General features: G+C 40.0%; 1 protein-coding gene and 1 long non-coding RNA gene across 2 annotated transcripts in view; both read right to left on the minus strand.

The window, feature by feature from the left end:
• PDE10A (phosphodiesterase 10A) overlaps nt 1–19,777 on the minus strand; it is a 388,058-nt gene that overhangs the window by 288,187 nt on the left and 80,094 nt on the right. The gene's annotated exons all lie outside the window — the stretch shown is intronic.
• The window catches only part of LOC104147972 (uncharacterized), a 49,407-nt gene continuing 42,163 nt past the window's right edge, over nt 12,534–19,777 (minus strand). Inside the window, exons 4-6 of the long non-coding RNA XR_695014.2 lie at nt 16,701–16,825; nt 15,777–15,876; nt 12,534–14,841 (exon numbers count right to left, since the gene is read on the minus strand). This is a non-coding gene — a long non-coding RNA (uncharacterized lncRNA). The remainder of the gene's footprint in view (nt 14,842–15,776; nt 15,877–16,700; nt 16,826–19,777) is intronic.

The raw sequence follows: 19,777 nt of genomic DNA on the forward strand, positions 1-19,777 counted from the left end.
TAGAAATTAAAAGAACAGAAAATGGAAATCACCACACCTGAGATGGAAAGAAACCTAAGTGTACTGACTGCAATTCAGCAAGTAGGGACTGGACAATCTCTATCCCAGAACACTAAAACACCTGCACCAGAAATTACAAACCCACAAAGACAATTTTTTAATAAAATACATTCTTTTTATCGGGGTTCCCTATAGAATTCCCCCTACAGAGAGAGGCAGCACTACACCACTGGGGAACAGCAAGCATAGTATCTGCATTTAAAAAGGAAAAAGAAGTGAATGAGGTAGCTGCAAATTAAACTACAGTCCTAAGATTACATTAGTTTGTTCCCAGTAGTATACAGACCTTTAAAACAAATATAAAAGGTTAATACTATTAAAGGCACAGAGAAAAAGGAAAACGGATAATACTACCATTTATCAAAGGCAGGTAGTGCCAGAATAGCCTATTCTTTCAGAGGATAGCTAATTTCCTGGAGAACGAAAACATGGCAGATTTAATCTTGCCAGACTGTAATAAAGCAGTTTGTGGCATGTTACCAGGGAAAATTGTTGAAATTGAGATTGATACAAAAATATAATGCAGAGGAATACGGCTAAATGGGATACGATGAAAGCTACACTCCAGCCTGGACAAAGTCTTCTCAAGGAGTCCCATTGGCATGAGAGGATGAAAGCTGCTGAAAACACCAAGCCCTGACTCTCACCAATACCAGTGTAACTGAAGTATTATGGTAGGGTAGCCCAGGAAGAACTTTGGGCATGTGTCTCAGACATTCCTGAAACAGACAGGAAGAACTAGAGGACCTTAAGGTTCAGGAACAGGCTGATATGTAATAATATGAGCATAAAGTAGTAAACTTAAGACCTCAAACTAGAAGTTTATTGGTTGGCATTGCCAGTAGGGAATGAGTAGGATGTAATCAGAGGATTGATTAAGAGACGACTGTGAGCCACCACGGGTGAAGCAGCTCTCAAAGAGGCAAATGTGATTTAACAATGTGTTGGATAGGACATCTGACACGTCTGTCTCATCTGCAGTGCTGTCTGCAGTGTTGCTTACTCACATGCAAGAAAGAACCAGTCAAACAGGAGAAGGAAGCTAGAAGAAGCAGGGGACTGGGAAGCTTATCTTGCAAGAGGAGGCTGAGGAGAGTTTGGCTTATTTAGCTCTGAAGAGCAGAAACTAAGTGGGATATGATTAGTCCCTTAATATATTCATTAGGCAGCAAGTTGGAGGGGGAGGAATACTCTTTAAGCTAAAGGGAGGACATGTAAAGCAGATTGCAGGCTGACTCTGCATAGGCCCTAAGCAGCAAAGAAAATCCCCGTATCCATCTTGTTAAACATAAACTAAACTTATTTTGGAAATCACCAGAAGAGACTGGAGGCCCAGGGTCCCCCCCATTTCAGGCCAGCAAGTTGAGCTCTAGGCTGACAAGCCCTACAGCATATCCTAAGGTTGGTTTCAACTATTACTATTACAACCATGTTCAGAGTCGCCTGCTCATGCTGCTTGGCTGCCAAGTTTCTTTAGAGGAAATATTTACCAAACTGCTTGAAGGAAGGAACCAGCCTCAGCAGTGGCTGCTGAGCTAGCGACTGCTGTGTGGCTAGAAATAATGTTATCGAGACAATGTGAATTTACCTCCGAACAAGCAGAGTATTCAAACACGACCTGAGGAGCCGTTCTGCAGAAGCTCTGCTTAAGTAGCTGGATGAATTGCAGGCAACAGAGGGCAAAGGAAAATTTTAAAAATGTTTTAAACAACAGAGAGCAAGCGAGGGCTAGAGACTGTTTGAGGATCAGTCTTTGCCATTTAATATTGTTCTTAGTATCAACTCTTGGAAGGAGTTCAGCCAGAAATAGGAATAAGACAAACTTTGTAATCTGAGAAATACAAGTGAAATAGACTGGCAGAGCTTATTAGTGATATGCTGATAAGTTGTTAAAATTTGGCTAAACTTTAAAGATGTGATGAAGGCGGCTCAGAGGGAGTGTGTACCATTATGCAAAATTAAGCACAGAATTTCAGAACCAATAAAAGTCTGAGTGACAAGTTGGTTAAGTTAATTGCAAGTAAAAATGGAGCTCTAAAAATTACAGGGAGCAGAAAACTACAGCATTGTTACTTCTAAAAAGAAAAATCAAAAGGAACGTAACGACGGTACTTGACGAGCATAAAGGAATATTAAAGCACAAATAGCTAGCAGTATTAAGGCCAACAATAAGGGTTTTTTTTAATATATTGGAGGATTGAAAACCACAAGAGAACAAGTAGTTCCATAAAGAAGGTGACAGAGTGAGAAAATATTTGTTATTGGAAAAAAAGAATTAACAGAATAATTAAATCCTTCCTTACATTTGTATTTCACAAGCAGAATATTATTAAATATAAGATCTTGTAGAGCATACTGTGGTCACAAATTTTGAAAGCTGAGATTAACCTAATACCCTTGTTTAATGTTAATGAGTATCTGAGACCTTCTTGAACTAAAATGTTAAATTTTTTTTATCTTGAGCTTGCCTTACATTTTCCATTATTTGAAAAAGGTGAATTTCTTTTAAGAGAAAAAGCTCCATCATGCTCACCACAGAAAACGAAATCTAGCAAGGAACTCGTGTTAGGTCCAGAGTCACTTGCTGTCATTATGAACGTTCATTCAGAAAGGATCACGTTATGAGCTGTAGTAAATCACCATCTGTTGACCACATTAAGCTCGGCAAAGCTTATGAAAGTCTTTACTAAGATCTGTAGACATTCCCTCTGACTAAGCATGTTTCTCTGCGTCACTCCCCATCAGTAACAGGGCAAAACAGGCATGGCCCACTGTGAGGAAAAATAAGGACTGTATTCTCCCCAAAATGATGATTGTTTCAGTTTTTCTTGGCAGATTTAAGGATCCAAAAAAAAAAAATCCCTCAGAAGCAAAGCTTTCCTGCTGCCTAAAATGCAGTTTCTTCCTGTTGTTCAACTTCTTTCCTTGTCTCCTGGACTCAGCCAGCTGCTGCTGGCTCGGCCACGCTCACTCCACAGGACTGCTACAAGCAGCCACGCTGCTGCAAGGCTGCTGAAGCATCCCTCCGAGGCAGGAGACAGGGGCAACCCCAAGAGGAAGAAGGAAAACTACATATGTGATCACTCACTACTGTCAAGCACATGGGCAACGTGATAGATTTAAAGTTGCAGGGGTATTCTTTCCTAAATCTTCAGATATAAACAATGCTTTTACACTAGCAAAGGCTGCCGGGGGGGGGGGGTGTCTTTGTTTTTGATTTTTGGGTATTTTTTGCTTGCTTGCTTATGTGCAACAATAAGAAATGCATGGGTGCAAGGGTACAGCACAGCACCAGGGCACTACTTTGACAACAGCAGAGGGAAAATCCTTCTCCTCACAGGGGAGAGCTGAAGAGAAGAGACATTGCTCAGTCTAGGGGGAAAAGTGGTTCCAAAAGGCAACAAATGAGTCCTACTGAACAAGGATAAGGTTATTTCCAAATCAAGCTTTGCTACTCATTGAAAGAGGTCAGTGGACAAACCAGAGCAAGAACTCAAGGAGCTGGAGTATGGTGAGTAACTCTTAGTCAGCTGAGGGGAATCAAATGGAAGTAACGTGTTTTAAGAAGTGAACAGTCATACGAGCTTTAGCTCATTCTTTTGGACTGGCTAATAACCTTTTGGATAGATAGATGAGGATTAAGTTTCCCTTGCTGATTTTCTTTTCTCTCCTTTTCCTGAGGCTGGGTACAGCGAGTGCTTTCTCATCCCCCACCCCCCAGTATAAACAGTCAATAAAATAAACAAATTCTAAAAAATAGACTGGAAAAAAATGGAAGGGGGTGGGGTGAATACTGTTTGCAGTCGTCCTTCAGACGGAAGCTCCTGCTCTTGTTTCTCTTGCCACACAACACTGGGACTCATGGTAGCAAAGAGGCTGCTGGCCAAGCCATTAGAAGCCCAAACTCACAAAGACAACGAAGGTGTAGCAAATGGGGACACTGAGCCATAAACTTTCTAAGACAGTGATTCAAGCAATTTGGTGTTATTAATCATGGTAAGTGATCCTCCACATGCCAAGGTACAGAAAAAGAGAAGGACAGTTTAAAAATCTACACAGATACAGTCTTTAGTGCTTTCCAGTGGATTGTAATAACCTTGTAGTGTATCTGAGAGCATGTTGTCAAACCCCACGACAAAATTAGTCTAGTGACTAAATCACTTACTCCTCTTCTTGTTAGCTCAGCTCGAATATTAACGCGCGTCAGAACAAACACGATGTGCTGCCCTGGTTGCCTCCTCCTCCAGCTCTTACAGTTCAGCTATCTGTCCTACAGCAGAATGGATAAACAGTTTTCTTGCCAAATAGTAGTGGATTAGCTACAGCAGTGGTGACGACAGCACAGTGTGCGGAAGGATAAGAGTTACAATAGATATTCCCAAAGCAGTAACGTGAGCTGGGATAAGGAGGGAATGAAATGTCATCATCTAGACGAACATTTACACACTATGGAAATGATGACTAGCATTTGGATTGAGCAGAAGGGCGCGTTCAACGTCACAGCAACTCCCAAAGAAGTTCATCAGACAAAGGTTATGAATGCTGCACTTTAACCCCGTATGTCAGTCCTCCAGCTTGAATGCAGACTACGTTGTTAAGATATATTCTAAATAGTATAATAAAATATTGGATAGTCTAACAGTCATACGGTATTGTTCATAATTGGAAATATCCTGCCTTTAATAGTCTTTCAATCTAGGTCCAATCCTGAGAACCACTAAACATTCTCATCTCGTATCTGCCTCAAAGCCCTGCCAATCCTCCAAGCGTTTCAGGACAGGACTAGTGAATTGAATGTATATCTGAGAATAAGTAAAACATCCATGATTTCAAGGTGCTTGGAAAAGCTGAAGCAAAACCCACAATTTGCTACATATAAAGGAGAAAAATATTGTCGCATTACACCCATGTTCCTAATGATATTAAAATTAATGCAGTTTTTAGCAAATCAAACAGAACATCCTAAACAACATATTCCGTGACTTGTTTGGTGCTACTACTTCTGCATATACATATTAATTAGTAAAATTCTCTGCCACCTTCTGAGCTGGAGGGCGTTCAATCTATTTTATACACAGTAAGAATGACTGAAGCACAAAGCTCATAAGAGAAGGAACATTCAAATAAGATGCTAAAGCACCCCCCAAGTCAATATCCTGCCCTGCTACAAATTGTCTATGCATTAGTGCCTCAGTTTCGTATCTGAAGCCATAGAAAACAGGCTGAAGCCATAGAAAACTGTGAGGAAAACTATATTCCACCTTGGAAGGAGCTCTGATATTGTCAGGACGGCAGTGGAAAAGGGCCATGAGGACCTTGTCCAAGGTGCCAGAAAGACCTTCTAGCAGATGTTAGACCAGAAGTCAAGTCTACAATCAGCCAGTCTTGTACCTTTCCAGCAAAGACCACCACCCCACACACCTAAAACATCCAATTCATTCATTAATACAATGCCAATTATTTCACAAGTCTTTGGTGACTCACGTCATAACATATTACATTATTCCCGAATTAATATGATACAGGGAACACTCTGGTTCACAAACGTTCCCTGGAACCTTGGAAGTTTTGTTAGGAACAATTTCTTAAAATGTTTTTGGGCCCATTATTTACTTCCATTTTGCTTTACATATTTCAGCCTATCTCATTACTGCATGTTCCTCAGTTCTTTTCAGCAGGCCACTTATCCTCTCAGCCCCATTTCTGGGGCTTACCCTTTCTTCCTAGTCTCCAGCAAGTCTGGAGCTCTCTCTGGTTCACTGCCTGGGTTATATTTCATTACAGTTGCCACATTATCTGCAGCAACCATCATTGTAACGGCTGCTGCATTAGCACTAGAGAGGGAGCAACATTTCAACAACTTTGTGTGGCAAATCCATCGGGAAAGGGTTGCTGCTGCCCCTTGCCAAGCTCTCATTGCTTCACTTTCCCCTCTGGTTCTCGGGCATTGTCGTTCGGGTGCTGAATTTATCGTGGGTTCCCTCCGGGTTGCTCTCATTAGGAAGGCATCCGGGCTGCAGTCTTTTCTGCTCATGCTGGAGAATTTGTTCCAGGTCACTGCCTAAGCTGTAGCCAGTGTCCTTGAACGCATAACCTGCATTGAAATGAATGACTGCCCTATCGGCTGCCAAACCGTTCATGCAGGACTTCCCCCCTCCCCCTCCCAAAATGGCTCCCCACTTGGCTGCCTGGATGGGGAATAACAGGAGAAAGAGAAAAGTGTAGATGAGACATTGGAGATGCTCCTCCCCTCCCATCTTATATGTAGTTATGTGCCTTGGGCAAGCCTCCACCCAGCAAAAGTGTTTGGGCTTTGAAAACTGCAGAACAGCTGTACTACACACACAGTTGGTGGCAGAGTTTGACGTTTTCATGTGGATAGCAGCCATGTGAATATGCCGTAAGATCTTAGACATTAATTGAGCGGTTACTACTAAAGACAAAAAGTCGTAGAGGCACTAGATATACCAAAGTGCAGATTATGCCTCAGAGATGCTACAGTCTAATTCACAGAAGAGGGATCTGCTTTATGACAAACACCCATTTCTGGATATCTCCATCCAAACCCATGCTGCCTTCATCTTCTAAAGCCCAAATCAAAATTAATGTGAGCTTAAAAGAACTCAGACTTTTCATTCACACAGTACTTGGCATGGATTAATGAGGCTGAAGCTTGAAAAGTAAAACCTTTGCCTCTTGCAGTGTTCCCCCCCCCCCGCCAAGCATTGCTGATTTCACCATTCACAACCACCCTTGATCAGATAACGTACAGAAAATCACCACAAACAGCAAGAAAAACTGCACCACCACACCATCCACACCGCTTTTGCTAAATCACAAACAAGTAATGAGAAGGGCACCTCTTCTCCTGGCTGGAGATCTCTGTGGTCAGAAGGGAGGAGGACAAGGAATGTTCCAGCACTCTTTGGCCAAGACTCATCCCACCTAATATTGGACACCTAACCTCTGTGTCTGCAGAGGAGCATTGCTGCCATACAAATACACACAACTGATATAGGAAGGAGGGCCTCATTAGACTCTGTCTGTTGTCCCTTTAAAAGAAAAATCCACCCTAGAGGGCAATTCAGAGCAAAAGACTAACCCTGGAGGAGGTAGGCCTTAGTCAGCTGAGATGCAATGAGTCATGATTTCCTCCTTTTTGTAGCTTAACACAATCTTCCCTAGTTTCTTTTCCCAGTCTGAGATTCCTCCCAACCCTTACCTGAGATGTTAGGAACTTCTGCAAGGGAGTTGTAACCTCCTTGCAAATCTGCCTACCACCTTCAAGTGACCACAAAAAGCAGCCCAACCAAGAAGGTGTTATTCCACAATCAGCTATGTTCAACTTTACCTTATAATAATCACCACCTTTTAGAGATCTAAAGTTTGACAGCTTCTCAGGTCTCCCAAAAGAAAGCAGGATCAAGCTTGCTGCAGCTGTTTCTCTGCAGCATTTCTCTCTCTCTCTCCAAAAGTGTTCTCAAGTTAATTTTGACGAGGTTTGAAAAGAGTAGGCTTGTGCTCCACGCTGCAAATGTTTTCAATTTGACAGTTCTGTCGGTGTGGGGGAGGGAGACAGATCAGTGATATCTTTAAGTTACGCAATAAAAAGTTAGTTGTCTTCTTTGAATGCAGATTTCTATTGAAGTTTTAAATAGTTTATTCTCTCAGCAAAGGACTGCAAAAGGTGGTTAACATAAGCCAGCTGAAGAAGCTTGCTGCTGTTCCTGTAAATAAAGTTGACCTTCTGGAGTAGTGGCAAAGACTGCTGACCTTGTTTTTCTCCCTTACACCAGCAACTGCATATCCTTACACGCGTATCGTATTACCAGCCACACAGTCAGCTTTCACATATAGCAGGACAGAATAGTACACGGCTCCAGCATTTATTAAAGGAAACCTTGCTTGCTTTCGGAAAGACTCAGAGGACTCAAGCTTCTGCTGAGCCTTGCACTGACTAAAACTTTTCCAAGGAATGGACAAGAATATGTGTTCTGCTGAAAGTTCAAATTACTACACAATTGATTCCTTGGATTTAAAGGGAAAAAAAAAAGCATCAGTGGTTTTGCAACACCTTCCAGAAATGAAAGACAGTGAAAAACCAGATGCTCTAATTACAGAAGCCTCGCTGTGGGAAGACATGGTTTTATCTTCTCATGTAGTCCACTATTTCGAAGTTGTAAGGATAAGGGAAGAGTGTACTTGCAAGGCTTTAAAGAAAATCATCTACTAAGAAGCCTGGAAATATCACAAAGTTAAAGTAGCTCTCTTTAACCTTCTCCCATCATCCAGTAAATGACTTTCCATTTACAGTAAGGCAAATCTTTCAAGCGGTTTTTGGGCTCCTTTTCCAAGGCTTAGAACATGGAGCTTAGCCCTCTGGAAGGCAATGGGACTCTCTTTTCATGGGTTTGTATCACCTTCATCAGTGCTGTACCAACATGTGAACCTATCACATTAATGAACTTTACCCACACCATGTTCCAGGGGACTGTTTGTCACATTTTATGATGGGGCTTCAAGACAGCCAAGATTATGTGATTTACCGAAGATCACAGATGAAATTTGCAGTTGTGGTGCTAAATCTGACTTTCAAGTCCAATCTTGTATTTTTCCCAGACAAGATCATGCTTCTTAACCTGTGAATATTTATGTACCACCTCTAAAATATTAATAAAATGACCTTTTCCCTTTTGCTAGCAATCTTTTTTTTCTTAATAGACCTCATCTTTCTTTCTCTTCTACTGCTCCATAGCCCGCCCTCGTCTCTATTCCCACACTGCTAGAAAACCCAGATAGTAATGACAACAGCTCCTATTCCAGCAGGAGCACTGCACATCCAAGAAGGAACCTGTCCACTTTCCCCATCACTTTTGCATGCCTCCTCCTCCTCCCTAAGATTTTAATCCTGAGCTGTAGAAGCCTCCAGTTCTAAAAGCAGCTTTAATTTCCCATGCTCCCTAAGAAGCAGTAAAGAGACCATTGCAGGACCACTGCAGCAAATAAGACCACAAAGGAACTGGCCAGAGCCTGCATCATGTAGTAGCCACCACAGAAGTCCAGGAACCAGACACACAGCGTCAACCAAAATCTTCTGCCTTCGTAACCCGTGACAACCCATGACAAGGTCCAAGCATCTTTCATCGTGGTGACCTCCCTGGACTGCCACTATGGCCAACGCTATGAAAACAACAGGGATACTAACTTGTAAGAGGAAAACATTTTTCCCCTATCAACATTTACTTCAGGACTGGTAAAGAAAAAAAAAAAAGACATTTCAAGGAGAATGAAATATTCTCTTTCATAACTAAGAGCGATATATTTTTAGAGATAAAAATATTACTTCTACATGTCAATCTTTCAAAATTTTTTCTATAATAGATATCTATTTCAAATGAAGTCATTTCATTTCAAAAGTTTTGATACTGTGCTGTTACTTTTCTTACATACTTTGGACCTGTAGGCAAATAATACACTGTGAACCACATTTTAATGAAGTATCTAAATTTACGCATTTTTTTAAATACTTTTTTGTTTTTTAATACTACTCTTGAGCCCTACAGCTACAACATTTCTTTCTGTTTACTAGTCAACAGCTTTGATTCTCTCTATTTTCAGCATTATCATGTCCCCCAATTTTCAAAGTATGTCAAATGGCAACAAAGCATGGAAGAACTTCAAGATGCAGCAGAACTCCACCTTTAATACTAGAAAAATCTGTACTTATTCAAAAGTTAATCATTTATAGTGGATTATTTCATAAGTAAATCTAACAGTACCTTCTATGTGGAAATATAGTTACTCAAAACCCTGAGCAACACAATGTAACTTCAAAGTTTGGCCTGTATTGAGTGCAGGTTGGACCAACTGACCTTCAGACATTCTTCCCAACTTGATTTATTCTATGATATAGAGAAATTAGATAGGAAACAACACTTGACAGTTACAATTTCATTTGAATAAGCAAAGCATTATTGAAGATATTTCAGTTTTTCCTCAGTATTATTTTTTCTTTCTGAAAAAATGGGGAGGGAGACTTTTTCGTTTAAAATGTCCAGGCCAGTGGCCCTTCTCTAACTGTGAAGATATTGAAATAAATTCACTAGTTTCTAGACACTGTAGTGAAATATATTGAGGAAGAATTATAATTCTAGAAATCAAAATAGAGTTACCATCCAAGGAGCTTTGGAAATGCGGTGCAAGAGAGGTGGAGTTGCTTAGAGGAAGCCTTGTCTTGACTCAGTGTGGCCGCACTGCCAATGAGTAACTCCTAAAGCATCCTCATGGGTATGTGCGCTAAGGAGATTCAGAGGGACTTTAGGAAGACACCCCCAGCATTACCCGAAGGAAGGAGAGGCTACTGCCTCTAATTCTCTCTCCATACGCAACTCCTTTTACTAATGTCCCAGTTACCTTGAAACCCCTCTCTGCAGATTGCAGCGCCACAAGATTCACCCCGCTCCCACCAGGCAGACCTCCTCGGTCCTCAGTCGCGGGTCCACATAACATGAGGGCACAAGGAAGTTTTCCCGGTGCTGGGAAAAGTGCCACCAGCCAGGCACCTCAGATTCTGGCACAGGGGCACTCCTTAGGATGTGGCCTCTCCCCACCGCTGCTCATCCCCACGTGCCCACAGTCACAGGGACACCGCAGCACCAGCGAGTCCAAAGTGGGATTATGGCTTGGGCCAGATGGCACAGTGCAGCACGGGAGCTGTGACACACGCAGCCATCTCACTCACCACTCATGAAACTTGGCACCTCGCTGCCCCGTGCCTTCGGGCAGACGTTTTGAAAAGGTTAAATTTGCGCTCTGCAGGGTGGGAAGCAAAGGAAATGGAATCATCCCTGTGCAAGAGGCACAATGAAGCAGTACAATTAAAAGGGGTCTTTTTTTACAGCTAATAAAAAAGAAATGTATATGAGAAAGTATGGATTTAAAATAACCAGTAAAAAGACAGAAATTGAAGATGCCCCTGCAGTTTCAGGAACTCAAGATAACTCTAGAATGAGAAATTTAATTTTCTGAATTCTCAGAATCAAAGTTGAAAAAAGACACTAAAAATCCAAAATTGATACTAATGGAAAAAGCTCATTTCATCTTATTTAAGGTCTATAAATTAATCACCTGAAACAGTATTAGAAAGAAATAGCTCTTACTTTTTCCTAAGATTCAGTTATTAGTAAAATAGCTCATGTGCCATCAACACAGTCACCCATTACAGATACATTAGCATCTAATCAACCCATCTGCCCTTGTACTACATTTCTACACCCTCACTCATTCCTTAGTAACAAAAAGCTGTGTTATATAATACTGGGCCACATACAGAAACTTTCCTCTAAAAACAATTTTCCTTTAAGAATGGGAAATACAAAATTTTCAATCTCTCCAGCTCTGAAACACTTCCATCTTCTTTATTTTTCTATGTAGTACACTGAATTTCCTTCTAAAGCACACAACCTTTATAAGCAAATTTCAGTCATGGCAGAAGGCACTCATATTTTACTCAAAACACAAAGCTTTTCCTCACACCTTATGTGCTACCTACATGGTAAAAAGCAGTTTCTCAAATATGTTTCTACAATATTGATTATTTCAGGGTGAGAAATAGTTCTAAGCATTTCATTTTGATGTTTTTCATATATCCACTCAGGTGAGTACAAGTTTGCTTTAGAAAGCAGTATGTTATGGAAGTGTATAGAATAGAATTTGGGCATATTTTTTGGATAGTCATTAAAATAGGAAGTCAGGGTGGAGTCTGAGCACTGATGGTTTCATTAATTGGTCATTTCCTAACTTTTTGGCAATTATATTGTCAGTGAAGAACACCTCCCAATCGCAGGAATCAGCTGAGAAAATCCATAATGAGATGAGGAAATCTGAAACTCTCTAGGCTTAATCTGGAACAGACCTCATGCCAGTCCAATTATAGGCTGAGAACAGACAATAACTCCACCCCTTCGCAGCTCTTCTTCACGACCAACTGCCTCAGGGAAAAACGTTCTCTTTCTAGCTAGCCCCTGGGAACATCTACTCTTCAGTATTAGCTGCTAAGTTCCCCCTTAAAACCAGGCAGTTTCCAAAGTTGAGAAGCAACAAAATGCAGGTGTTGGAGGGCTGGAACCCCCCCCCCCCCCCCAGCTATCAGGGATGCAAGTGACATGCAGCTGGGAAGAGAGTATCTATTCCAGAGACCATTTGCAAAGCCCCTATGGAAATTACCATGTTGGTTCGGCTCTTACATCTACATCTGTACTGACTGAAGAGCCCAGGGACTGCAACCCCCTTACAACAGCCCCCCCCTCAGCTTTGGGCTATAAAAACACAATCCCAGTGGGCTGCAACATGGACCATAGTGCCTTAGGGCATCTGAGAATTGGTCGTCCCCCAAAACCACCACTTAGACTCTAATTCTTACTTCTCAAGACCAGAGGGCCTGCTGTGAAGATATTTTCCTGTGTGAGGGATGTCATCTGCCAAATTCATTAAAAAAAAAAAAATTCCAGATTTGAAAACTCTCTAACAATGGTAAATTTACTGTAGAGTAAAGCAGCCCCTACAGAATGTTCTGCAGAGCTGCCAATGAACCCCATTATGAAATAGTATGAAAGAGGCTAAACAGAGGTACATTTCAAAATAAATTACTCACAGTTTCCCCAATATCCATAAAACTACTCATCACATAAATCTATCATCACAGTCTGAGGTCTTTTGTTTAGTTGTCCTTACTCTACTATCCACAGGGAAAGAATTTCAAAGGCTAAGACTGATTACTCCATCTCCTGTAAAGCTTTCTGAAAGATCTCAGAGTATTTAAATTAGTAATAAAAGACAGAGGCTGGAGGAAAAAAGATAAAGAAATATGCACAGATTGTTAACTCTAAGCAGTACGATCTCACGCTTTCACTGGATGCTAGCAATGCTGATAAAACTTGCCCACAAAAAAAGGATAAGTCCCTTTTTATAGTCTAGATACAGTTAAAATTAACAATATCCAAGCTATAAGCACTAGTTAGTGGGGGAAGGGGGGAAGGGATACCAAAACTGTGTGAAAATAGATAAAGCTGGAAAAAGTAACTTGGATGGGCAATGACTAGAAATTGAAGGAGATTAGATTTTATTCCCTAGTTTAGAAATGAAGAAATCAAAATGAATCAAAGTGATTTAAGACACCAGGCTTCTGTTGCAGAAAATATTTACAAATGAAAGGAAGCATCAAGTTTTAAAGTAGATTTTCTTGTACTGTACCAACTAGAACACTAACACGTTTCTTAAGTACTTAGAACATTTAGTTTAAAATCTGTTCCTAATATATTAACCGAACTGAAAGAATTTGGTTTCTGCACCGAAAGTAACATTTTTGAAACTCCATACATTCAACTGCAATGGAGGATATAAATGATCTTTGCTCACATCTGTCAACCCCATCCACTTGCTCTTATGTAGTCAAATAGTTTTTGTAGCTTTTATTGTTCAATGGTCCAGAAAGTGACTGTGTAAAAATATTGTGTAAAATTACATCTTCTCCTTTCATACCTTCATAATCAAAGTCGTACCAATCTGCTTTACTGGCAGAAAACAAATTTCTACTTGTTACAGACCTTAAATTGGATATTTATCCTCCTATCTGTACTGAAAATATTATCAGCTAATTACACAATTATACAACATACAAAAAGAACACAATGAATTTGCAGATTTTTACTGAAGGTGGGCAGGAAATCAAAAATATTTTTGTGTGTGCACATGTAAACATTAAGCTCCAGGGAAGCAGCAAGTATCTAACGCTGAATGTCTCAAATAACTGAGGCTCGTTTAGAGCTTTGAAAGAACATATTTGCAAACATCAGAAGTAATTCACAAATAATTTATGAAGACAAAAATCTAAATTGGCCAAATCCTGTATTCTGTGAATACCATTCAAACAGAACCACAGAGAAGATATATTTTCAGACTATAATAACACTCTAAAACCATCGGCAAACTTTTCTGTACGGCTTACAAAATGAAAAAAAAGAAATAAAATGCATTTCAAACTCCTGAATTCACATTTGGCCCTTTTGTTAGGCCAAAACAAATATATTTCAGCATACTATTACAGTAATTGTATGTGGATTTAATAATAAACTTTGGGATATTCAGTTATACCTACTGCTTGCAGGAGATTGTATTACATAGGCATTTTTATGCCAGAAATGTACATTTTGTGTTGTTTCTATAAATATAACAAATAAAAGAAAAAAAAAACATTTACTTAACCAGGAGTAATATTTTCTTCCTGGAGGAAAAAAAAAAAAAAGTCTGGTGCTAGAAAACCCCTCTACTAACAACAACAATTATAAAACAAAGTCTGAGCAAAACATAGGCAATGGCACATAAGCTGTGACGAGATAATACCACAAAATCTCCAAAAGTCATTCTTTTAAGCATATTTGCAAAGAGAGGGGAATTCTGAACTATCCATTTTTGCACCTTTATGACAAGCAAAAAAAATCCAAAATCTTTTATTAAGTGAGTTTATCTGAATTCTTCGATGCCTAGAAAGCAAAACAGAGTAAGGAATACTATCATGCATCAGTTCTCTCAATTTCTGTTGAGAAGTCTTTTCATGATGAAATCACATAAAACTGATACCTTAGAAACTCAGAGAAGAAAAGTGCTTTAATCAGTCTCTTTATACCTCTGACAAACTTGAATATATCTTTCTTCAACAATGCAGACCTTTCAAATCAGCCCTTCCAAGAAGATTTCTACTGCCCAGGCCCTTCAAGTAGACCTCTAGTAAAAACAGAAAAGACAGAACTTAGTATTTCTGAGATAAACGGGGAAAACAGGAAAACAGAAATAAAAGACAAAAAGAAAAATGCATTTTAGGCTTTTATACATCATAAAGCAGCTCACTGATGTTCTTAATCCCCAAAAGTCAAAGTCCCACTTCCACTTCCTTTCCAGATCACTGTACTGTGTACTCTGAACCTACATCTGCTCCAGAGTCAAAATCAAGTCAAGATGGTTTCGATTTTTTTAAATGACCCCACCAGCTTTCTTTCATTTCCTTCCTGCCTTATGCTCTCATGCAATACACTGCCATATATATTCATATTTTCTCATTTCTCAAATAAAGTGTTCAGATTCCAGAGAAATCTACTGTTCAGGGAAATTAACTGACAAATTTCCCAAATAATTTTGAACTTTCTATGCACGTATGATTAAAACATTAAGCTATTTGAATTAACAGTGAGGATACAGACAGTTAATGAAATACCCTTGAAAACATCCTTCTAATTCCTCTTAAACAACAGAGGAGAATTTAATCAAGGAGCAGCCAAGTCAGGCCGAGAAAATTGTTGCACGTGGTTCGGTTATTTTGCAGATCTGCCACTCTACATAAATTCTACGAGAACCTGACCTTCCTTCAGAGCATGACAGTGATTCCCCGTCAGCGATATGTGACCAGAGCCATTACGAGACACCTATTCAGTGTTAACAATCTCCCAGCTCCAGTGCCATGAGCTGCTCAACAGCCAGGGGACTGTAAACCTACGCAGGTTTAGATCCGGTTAGGACACCGAAGGTCACACCACAAATGGCATTTCCGAAGAATTTGGCGGTCATTTAAAAACTAGAGGATTATAAGAGACAGCCCTGGCGACGGCAGTCCTTGGGTGGAAGCTGGGTAACAGCTGAACAAAAAAAACATTTTCAAAACTTACCCTCATTTGCCCACACACGGTGCCCCACTCACAATGATGGGGATGAGAGAGTTTACAAATTCTCTGCTGAAATTGCCAGTAAAGATATTAACTGATGGTACTGCAGAAAGAAATAGTGAGTAGGTTTTAGTATGGAGCATATATTCACCCAAGGAACTAGACTGCAGGCTGTTCATTTCATAGAATAGCATCCAAACAGATCTTGTAAGGGAATTTTTGCGCTCTCTAGTCCTAGATCTGAACAAAATTCGAGCTAACGCATTTGGAAAAGGATCTAAGCCTTGATCCAAGTTACAGAACTCCATCCCTTTGTATTAAATAGATGGTGTCAAATTCTCAGATTTAAATAATTTTCAATTTTTGAATTCTTGTTCCAGACCTGAGTTTCAATGCATAGGTGGTCACAACTTAGCTTGACTTTGACTTTGAGCTTGAATTTGAGTTTAAATCAGAGATACCTGAACTTTAAAGATCAAAAATCCGTTTTGTCGTCAATGTCCTCGCAATCATGGTATGAAACCCAGAAAAAAAGCTTAAACAGATTTGCTGTGAAGCTTATTGAAATCAAATTGCTTCTAATGAGCAAGAAGCGTGGAGGAGGGTTAAGTACAAGTACTGATGCAGAACTGCTAGAGTTTCCATTAGGCATATTCCCAGCCCTAGGATTGGCTGTACCATCTGATTTTCATAATCGCTACGGAAGGATATTCCTAAAGAATTCCACATTATCCAAATCCTTTTCTTTGCCTAACATCCACTTTTAATCAGAAATTTTCAGGCATTTGTTTTCTGCTCTTGCTTGCTTTCCAAAAACACAATAAGCATCTGAGAGAAAGAAAATACCTAAGCTATAAAGAAAAAAAAAAAGTTTAGGGAGCCAGAGAAAGGGTTTTTAGCTTAGAAGTAGAAAAACTATGAACCTACAATCATTAACTCCTTTCAGTAGATCCTCTGCTTCTTCTACCAGACTTCTGTCACTGTGCACGTCCCAGTAAGATTTGGCAGCATTTCATTCTATTGCTGCAACAGCTTTTCCTACCAGGAAATGTCTGCGTAAAGATTGAAACGTTTTAGAGTTATTTTGTTTGCCTTTTGTGAAAATTAAATGCTTCATTTTAATAAACACAACAGTTGGAATTTATTACTGATTCTTTTTGGTTTCTAATATTATGAAATATTTAAGTTCTTTCATGCAGCATTTTATCAAAACAAGCTAATGAAGAGGCAAACAAGCCAACATGAAATGGGACACATTTTCATCTGAATTCTCAAAATCATCCTATTTTCCATAGGAAATAGCTATCTGGAACTAACAAAATATCCCAGGAAGACCAGCTGCATTACAGAACTGAAAACTCAGTTTGAGTTAAGTTTTCACAGCACAGTCAGTTTTCCACTACAAATTTTACCAATAACGTGGAGGATTCTCTACCGTTTGATGTCTCCAAGTCAGTTTTAGGCGTCTTTCTACAGAGTCACTGCAGCATTAGTGGAAGTTACTGACTTGAGACAGGAATCAGAAAATTCTGTTTGCTTCAAGCCAGAAATTGGACTAAGAAATTACCTAGATCATTTGGCCCTAACACTGAAGAATAACAGTACAAACATTTTCCTGTATTTACAGATAAATGAGTCACACATGAGGAAAAGAAATATGTAAAAATAGCTGAAAACTCCTAGTAGTAGTTTTTAACTTGTGGTATATGTAATCCGTGGATCCACAGGCCAATTTGAAGGGGTCCACAACAGCAAGCCCTGATAGGGCTCATTCAAACACCATGATAAAGGGGTCCAGAGCTCCACTCGAATATCTTTAGGAGTGCAAAATCAAAAATATTTGAAAACCACTGAGCTAGGATTATCACTGTAGTAACAGATAACATATTTCTCCACGAGACTAACTAACACTCAGGTTTTTATAGTTCGGAGATCTGGCATCCAACACCCAGCACCAGTTTCAACAAGTCTGTTGCCAGGCTCTGCCACTGCCACTGCCACTCATTTGTCTAAAATAAGCTACTCTATCTGTCCATGTTGTGTTGCTCTGCTGTTTTACCAGTGCAAATGACACATTTTCACTAGAATGTATAAATATACACATATTCCTCAAAGAAAAAGATGTCTTTGAACAAGATAATTGGCAGACATTGCCTTGGCACTGGAACAGGTTACCCAGAGGGGTTGCATGCTTCCATCCTTAGAGATTTTCAAGACCAACTGGATAAAGCCCTAGCAACCTGGTCTGATTTCATACCTGATCCTGCTTTGAGCAATAAGTTGTACTAGACACCTCCTGAGGACCCTTCCAGCCTGACTTTTTCTGTGATCTCATGAAAAGGCATTGAAGAGACGTGGCCAGCTTTCATTTCACTCCTCTTACTCCATTCAGGTATCCCTAGAATACATCTTGCTGTTTACTTTTTCACTTACAATGTTTTCTGTGGCTTTAAAGCACATTCACAATCACATTTGCATGTGTTTCTATACAATCATAAGGGCTTTCAAAATTATAAGGGCTTTTTTTTTTTTTAAGGATGGGACAAAGAACATCATAGAAATTCTTGATTCCAGGAGGTCTTCAGAAAAGTCAATTGTCAAGAGTCTTGCAGAAAAAAATCTCAGGAGAGGGCAAAATATTGGAGCAGAGAAATCTTACAGGCAGGTTGGGGCTCATCCCCATGATTACATCCAAGTTGCTTTTCAGAAGAATAGGCTAGAATTTCCACCAAGTTACCCTGAAATTTGTTTGCAAATTCATTTGAAAAGTTCAGTGGAAACATAAATGGAATAGCAGGCATTTGTGCATATATTCTTTCTGCATATTCCTGCCTTTTCAATTTTCAGACTGAAAGGGCAAATTCTTAGTTATTGCAGAATTTGAAACTGCTAAGAAAGGAACAGCCACAACTGAAACACAGCATCAGAACCAAGCAACTACATAAACACTTATCAGAAATCCTTGTACTTTAACTGCCTCACCCTGCATTTAGGGGACAAAAGATTCAAGAAGCTATTTTGTTTGTTTGCCATCCATTAATGAATGAACACAGCCTCCTCATGATGTCTGTGATTTGCTAAATATCCACGTGTAGCACGAAAGCCAGCTGTCCAGTTTGTAGGCTTGCAAGCTCTGCAGCCCCGTGGAATGAGGCAAGACCATCCACTTTGTGACATTCCAGTAGTGATTTCAAAGCCTGCTCCAAACTCTATCTAAATTTGCTCTCCTTGCTTATCGAAAAAAGGTTTATTTGCTTTCTCCTTTTAGGGGCACTTAAAGCTATTTCATTTGGAGGCAGCTTTTGGGCCTGTGTTTCTCTCCTCTATGATATAGACGCATATCTCCCATTCAGTGTTTTTCAATAACTTATCTGCTTATTTTGACTACTTTGCGGTCAAGCAGCTTGCTGAACTCACGCCTGTCAAACGGTTTTTGATGTGTAACATGCCGCCTCAGTTACTCATTTCTTGCATTTCTGCCCAAATTTCCCTCTGCTGCACTGTAAGCAGATCTGGTTATTCTACATCTCTGAACGTCCTGCACAGTCCCGTCGACCTATCCTCTCCCTATTTTTTTCTTTTAATGGGTGCTGAATCACAGTCAGTATTGCTATCAGAGTACTCTTGCCTTGCTTCTTTTGGACTGTTACATAGCAATACTTCACTTGTCTGGTTGTTAAAACAGGCTGCGCTTCACAGCATGTACCATGTCTCACCTACTTCCTGCAGTATTCCATTTCTTGTTTTACTTGGTAGAGGCATATATTTTTCTATTTCTCCACTATTATTTTTTTCTTTTCTTTTTCTTACATGAATGTCAGTGCTAATGGAAGTGTTGGGCTGGAAGTTCAGAGAAAGCAAAAGTACAATTTTCCTTCGGCTGCTCTTGTAAAAAGCCTCACCGCTGGTCCGGAATGACTGTCTCTGGGGGAAGATGAAGTGTCCACGGCTCCGGTTTCCCTCCCCAGACCTCCACTGTGCTCAGACAGCCAAAATCACCCCTG

Source organism: Struthio camelus, chromosome 3 (assembly GCF_040807025.1).
Source record: "Struthio camelus isolate bStrCam1 chromosome 3, bStrCam1.hap1, whole genome shotgun sequence".
Taxonomy (NCBI): Eukaryota; Metazoa; Chordata; class Aves; order Struthioniformes; family Struthionidae; genus Struthio; species Struthio camelus.